Below are 7,673 nucleotides of genomic sequence, written 5' to 3' on the forward strand. Positions count from 1 at the left end.
GTTTCGTTCTGCTGTGCATGGGGTCGCTATGAGTCGGTTCTGACTCGATGGCACCTGACAACAACAACAACAACAAATGGGAGAAAGATGAGGTTTCTGCTCCCATAAAGATTTACAACCTCGGAAACCCTGTTTAGGGTCACTATGGGTCGGAACCGACTCTATGGGTTGGAACCAACTCAACGGCACTTAACAACAACAACCGTGGTTAATGATCATGAATATTTCTCCATCTATTTGCTGGCTGCATGAACGTCTTCCTTGGTAAAATGTCAGTAAAGTACCTGTGCCTATTTTTTATTGGGTTTTTGTCTTTTTCTTGTAGTGATGTTATAGTTTCCAGTAGATTTTAAAAATTAATCCCTTGTCTGATATGTCTTTGCAAGATTTTTTCCTATTCTCTCAGCTCTAATGTGTAATTTACTTTTATTTTATATAAACTGGTATTTGCAATGAATAAGTCATTGGTCTTGGAAAAACCCTTTCAAGTATTTGCTATTCCCAGTAAGATCTTTAATTTATGACTAGATTTCAAAATATGGTATTTAAATGCAATGAAATATTATTATTAAGTAATAAAAGTAATGAAATACTGATATATATTTCCATAAGAGTGAACTTTGGATGTAAACATGCTAAATGAAAGACCACTACTTGTTTGTCAGTTTGTCCTACAGTGGTGACTTGCTGTTGGAAGCTATACACTGGTATGTTAAATACCAGGAGTGTCACTTATGTTAGACAGTTTCCAATGGAACTTCAAGACTAAGGCAGAATCCAAAAAAAAAAAAAAAAAAAAAAAGAGAGAGAGAGAGACTACTGCTCAATGTTGAGTCACTGGAGACCTTATTAATAGCAGCAGAATATTGGCAGACATAATGCCAGAAGATGTAAATATTATTAACAGCAGCATAACATTGTCAGATACAGTTCCATTCTGTTGTTCATAGGGTCCCTATGAGTTGGACCCAACTCTAAGGCAACTTAAAAGTGAAAGAAGTCAGTCACAAAAGATCACATACTACTTTGAAAACTGTGAAAGCCCAAACTCCACAAGACTATTCTGTTACCAGATTGCTTAAATTATCTGCTTTTGACTTGGTACAGTCTACCACTCTTTTATTGTTCTTTGTGGAAAACTCTCAATTTCCCCTGAGGCTGTAAACTTTTACAGGATTCAAAAGCTTCATTGTGTTTTCAGAAGGAGATGTGTGTGCATATGTGTGCATAAAAGACAGTTTTATATTTAACTGATTTAGTGACATGTACTTGACTAGTAATTCCCCTTCTTATCACTACACCTTATAAACTATGAAAATTTGGTCCTTTGGTATTTTCAGATAAAATATTCCAGGTCCATTTTTTGTTTTGCTTTATTTTGTATATAATCATATTTATTCTTTTAATCATATATAGCTATGATTATATCATTATAATGTGCTCTGTTATTCTGTGTAAAGTGCCTATGGTCATATAGCCTAGAAGATTTTGCTGAATGTCTTCTCTGGTAATATCCTACATATTGAAAGTTTTAGCAACACGTATTTATAGTACTCAAAAAAGATTGATCTTAGAATGTTGTGAATTCAATGGAAGTTAGTACCAGAAGAGTTAAAACAGAGTCATTACAACAAAATTTCACATAATATTAGTGTGTAACTAAGATAAATAAAATATAGCATTGAGAGAAGTTTTATTTAACAAAATAATTATTTAGATTTTTCATACCTACACATAGTCTCATTAATTACAAAAATACAATATATCCCATTGTATGTAAATAATACAGAAAATCTGATGTCATATTTATTTATCTCTAGTATTTTAATTTAAGATAGTGGCATATTTTATAAGTTGTAATACCATATTTGTAATATCATACCATAGTATAATATTGTATTACTAAGTTGTTCAAAGCTTTAACTCTATCATTGTAGGTAAAATAGAATATTTACTTACCATTTTAAAAATAAGATTGCTTTTTAAATGCTTACTTAATTTATTGCTTTTAATTTCCTTCTGGTTTCCATTCATTTTTCATTTTTTTCAACTAATAAACCCCCTCCTCCATTTTAAAAAAAATTCAGTTTGAATGGCTTAGCATTTAAAGTTTAAACATAATTTACAATATTCCCATAAGCCATCTTATAATCATGTGGAAGTAATTTATCTGCAGATTATTAATGTTCCTGAATAAGTGTAATTTCAATTACAAATATTCTTTGGCATAGAGAAATGACAGTAATAAGAAACAGTATAATTTCTATGAATTTGGAAAAAACACACAAGTATTTTAGATGAAATGCAGTTGTTCCTATATTAAAAAGATGAATAAGAAAAAATAAAACTAGAGTAATATTATATTGTCCTATATATGATGTTAAGGAACTCCAGTAGCATAGTGGATATGAATCAGGCTGCTAACCTCAATGTCAGCCATTCAAAACCACCAGCAATTCCGTGGGAGAAAGATGAGACTTTCTGCTCATGTAAAGACTTACAGCTTCAGAAACGCTATGCAGGGTTGCTATGAGTCAGAACCGACTCCATGGTACATAGCCACCACCATATATGATGTTTCCATATATGATGTTTGTTGCTGTTAAGTGCCATCTAGTTGATTTGGATTTGTAGGAGCCTGTATAGGACTTCTGAGGAGCAGCTTGTGGATTTGAACTTTTTGACCTTGTGGTTCACAGTTCAGTGCTAATCCTACAGTGCCATACCATATATGAATCCCGGTAGTGTACTGGTTATGAGTTGGGTTGCTAACCAAAGGGTCAGCAGTTCGAATCAACCAGCTGCTGTATTGGAGAAAGATGAGGTGGTGTTCATCTATAAAGATGTATAGCCTCTGAAACCTTCTGTTGTTTTTAAGTACCATAGAGTCATTTCAGACTCATGGCGAACCCTGCATAGGATTTCCAAGGAGGGAATAGTGAGGTTGAATCACCAATGTTGCAGTTAAAACTGACCTGGCAGTCTAGCACAATTACCCACAGGGCCACCACACCCAACTCCTCTTTAGCAAACCACCACCATCATATTTACACACACAAACACACAAACATGAATACATGCATACATTTATGAAAAGCAAATTACTGCATTGCAATTATTTTAATATTGTTAAAGGATGAATGAATGCATGGGGATAAGTATATTTTTTGACAAAAACTTACCCCACTATGACCTCCCCAAAATAGTTAGAACCTAAAGGCAATATATTCTTAAAATGAACTTCTTGCTATTTGTGAAAAGTTAGTTATGCACTGTATTAAAATGTCTTATAATGAATACCATTTTGAATAAAATCCTCTGGATTTTTTGTCAACTCAAGTAAATATATGCTGATCAAAATCTTTTCATCAATTCAGATCAGTCTTACATTCTATATCAAGTTTATAAGAAAAATGAAGAATCTCTTCTTCTTTAAAAGAGCTTATATAAATATAAAATATTAATAATATGAAATGAGCAACAGGAAATATTTCTAAATATATGTGGATAGAAAGAGATTAATTTTCCCCTAAAACCTAAGCATTGAAATTTAGCTTTGTTTAATTTTACTTTCTTGCTTGCTGAAAGTGAAGAGGACTTAAAACATTTACTGATGAAAATCAAAGAGTGCAGCCTTCGGTACGGATTACATCTCAATGTCAAGAAAACAAAAATCCTCACCAATGGGCCAATAAACAACATTCTTATCAACGGAGAAAATATTGAAGCTGTCAAGGACTTCATTCTTCTTGGATCAACTGTCGACACTCATGGAAGTAGCAATCAAGAAATCAAACAGTGTATTGCATTAGGCAACTCTACTGCACAAGACCTTTTTAAAGTGTTGAAGAGCAAAGATGTCAGCTTGAGGACTAAGGTACGCCTGACCCAAGCCATGGTATTTTCAATAGCCTCATATGCATGCAAAGGAGTCCTGATGTGGCACTGTGGATTAATGCACCAGACTACAAAGCATTTGAACTGCAAGGTTGGTGACTCAATTTTACCAGCTACTCCTTGGAAACCCTATACAGGCACCTAACAACAGTAACACCAATTTTACTTTCAGCTATTTTATCATATTACTGATAGTTATAAAAAAATAATAATAATAATAATAAGTCAACCTATTCATGACAATCTAGTCTATTTTTTTCTTACTATTGTCAAAAACTATAATGTTTAAGGTCATCACGTAGATTACGACTCATAGCAACCATACATAGCAGAGATTGTTGTTAGATACCATCGAGTCGGTACCGATCCATAACGACCTTATACACAGCAGAACAAAACACTGCCCAATCCTGGGTCAGCCTCATTACAGTTGCCATGCTTGAGTCCATCAATGCTGCCACTTGGCCAATCCTTCTCATTGAGGGAATCTTCCTCTTTTTCTCTGACCCTCCATCTTACCAAACATGATATCTTTCTCTAACGACTGTTCCCTCCTGACAATATGTCCAAAGTGTGAGAGATGAAGTTTGGCCATCTTGGCTTCTAAGGAACACTCTGGCTGCACTTCTTCCAAAAACGGATCTATTGGTTCTTTCGGCAGCCCATGGCATTTTCAATATTCTCCTCCAGAACCCCAATTCAAAGGCATCAATTCTTCTACAGTCTTCCTTATTCACTGTCCAGCTTTCAGGTCCATATGAGGTTATTGAAAACATCATGGCTTGGGTCAGACGCACCTTAGTCCTCAAGCTGACATCTTTGCTCTTCAACACTTTAAAAAGTTCTTGTGCAACAGATTTGTCTAATGCGCTACGTCACCTGATCACGTTGTCTGATCTCTTGACTGCTGCTTCCGTAGGTATTGATAGTTGATCCAAGAAAAATGAAGTCCTTGACAACTTCAATCTTTTCTCCATTAATAAGAATGTTGTTTATTGGTCCAGTGGTGAGGATTTTTATTTTCTTTGCATTGAGATGTAATTCTTACCAAATTTGTTCTTCATCAGTAAATGTTTTATCCGTAAATGTTTTAAGTCCTCTTCACTTTCAGCAAGCAAGGTTGTATCATCTGCATATTGCAGGTTGTTAATGAGTCTTCCTCCAATTCTGATGCAACGTTTTTCTTCATAAAACCCAGTTTCTTAGATGATTTGCTCAGCATACGGTTTGAATAAGTATGGTGAAAGAAAACAACACTTTCTCAAAACTTTCTTAATTTTAAAACATCCAGCATAGAGATGATAAAGCAAATGGAAGAAATGAGGAGGTCCAAGAGCTGAACAGAAAATTTCAAAGATCAGTTAGAGAAAATAAAGCCAAATATTACAACAAAATGTGCAAAATCTGGAACCAGAAAACCAAAAAGGAAGAACACACTAAGCATTTCTCAAGATGGGAGAACTGAAGAAAAAATTCAAGCTTCAACTTTCATTATTGAAAGATTCTCTGGGCAAATTATTGAATGACGCAGAAGATCAAGAGGAGATGGAAGGAATACACTAAAAGGAAATGGTTAATGTTCAATAATTTCAAGAGGTAGCATATAATCAAGAGCCAATGATACTTAGGGAGGAAGTGCAAGGTGTATTGAAGAAATTGGCAAAGAACAAGGCACCAGGAATTGATGGAATAAATATTGAAATATTTCAAGAAAGAGGCAGTACAGGAGACACTCACTCATCTCTGCCAAAAAATTTGGAAGACAACTATCTGGCCGACTGATTGGAAGAGATCCATATTTGTGCCCATTCCAAAGAGAGGTGACCCAACGGAATTCGGAAATCATTGGACAATCTCTTTGATATCCTATGCTAGTAAAGTTTTGCTAAAGGTAATATAGAAATGACTACAATCATACACTGACAGAGAACTACCTTAGGTTCAAGCCAAATTCGGAAGAGGCCATGGAACAAGGGATACCTTTGCTGATGTCCAATGGATCTTGGCTGAATGTAGAGAATATCAGAAAGATGTTTACCTGTGCTTTGTTGACTATGCAAAGACTTTAGATTGTGTGGATCATGACAAGCTATGGACAATGTTGCAAAGTATGAGTATTGTGGAACACTTAATTATTGTCATGAGCAATCTGTACCTGGACCAAGAGGCAGTTGTTCTAACAGAATATGAGAACACTGTTTAGTAGAGATTAGGTTAGTATTAATAGGTGCTATTGAGTTAGTACCAACTCATAATGACCCCATGCACAACAGAACAAAACACTGTCTGGTCCTGGGCCAACCTCATAATCGTTGCTGTGCCTGAGCTCATCATTGCCACCACTGCACCATTCCATCTCATTGAGGGTCTTCCATTTTTCCTCTGACTATCAACTTTATCAGACATGATCTCCTTCTCAAGTGACTGAATCCCTCCTACACTATGTCAGAAGAATGAAAGACTAAGTTTGGCCATCCTGGTTTCCAAAGAGCACTCTGGCTGTACTTCCGACACAGATCTGTTTGTTCTTTTTGCAAGCAGTGGTACTTTTGTTTTTAAGTTTTATTGTGAATCATGTGGTAGTTTACATGGGATAACATAGGTGGTTTTACATTCATCATTTCATTGCAATGATTACAATCTCCTCCATGCATTGTCATTCAAAAGTAATTGCTTCCATTCCCTTTGTGGTTTTTTGTTTTTGTTTTTGTTTTTGTTTTTTTGGAGGGGATTTACATGAAAACACTCAGTGATATATAACAATTTAAACAACCAATAGTCACACTCCGCAAGCCTGTATCGTAACTGCCAGCACTCAGTCTTTCTCTTTCCATGAGTCTAGAGTCCTCAACTGCTCTGTCTTTCCATATCATCCTCTCTGCCTCCATCTCTGGAGGCCATGCCTCTTTGAATAAGGTCCCACATTCCACTCATGCTCTTCTCCCTTGATGACAATAGGGTTCTCTTTTCCTGGACTGTAAGATTAACTACCCACCACCTTTTTGTTACAAAACTTCTACATACAGTGGCAATTAGTCATTGTAACAATTACGCACTATTGAATCATAAGAACCTTATCACCAACTCATTTAACCAAACCCATATAGACAAGATGAAAACAATTCAGTAAGCACTCTACCATGTCTCACACACTCTTAAACTAAACTTCCTCTTGAAAATTTGTAAGTCAGTCACTTTGTGCCTTATCACCCCCTTATAATAAGTAGCCAATATTAGGTTGCCCATCAGATAATACAGAATTGGCTGCAACCATACATTGACAGAGAACCTGCAGAAGTTCAAGCCAGATTCAGAAGAGGTCATAGAATGAGTGATATCATTGTTCACATCAGATGAAACTTGGCTGAAAGCAGAAAATGCCAGAAAGATGTTTATCTGTGCTTTATTGACTACACAATGGCCTTCGGTTGTGTGGATCATGACAAGGTATGAAAAATATTGCAAAGTGTAAGTGTTCAGGAAGACTTAATTGTGCTCATGAGGAACCTGAATATAGACCAAGGGTCAGTTGCTTGAACAGAACATGGGAACACTGAATGGTTTAAAATTAGGAAATATGTGTGAAAAGGTCCTATTTTTTCACCATACTTAGTGCTTCATTCTGCTGTGCATAAGGTCGCTATGGGTCAGTACCGACTCGATGGCACCTAACAACAACAGTAAACAACCTGTAGGTTGAACAAATATCCAAGAAGCTGGGTTATATGAGGAAAAACATGGAATCAGGATTGGAGGAAGACTCATTAACAACCTGT

Source organism: Chrysochloris asiatica, unplaced genomic scaffold, assembly GCF_000296735.1.
Source record: "Chrysochloris asiatica unplaced genomic scaffold, ChrAsi1.0 scaffold00338, whole genome shotgun sequence".
In the NCBI taxonomy this organism is placed as follows: domain Eukaryota; kingdom Metazoa; phylum Chordata; class Mammalia; order Afrosoricida; family Chrysochloridae; genus Chrysochloris; species Chrysochloris asiatica.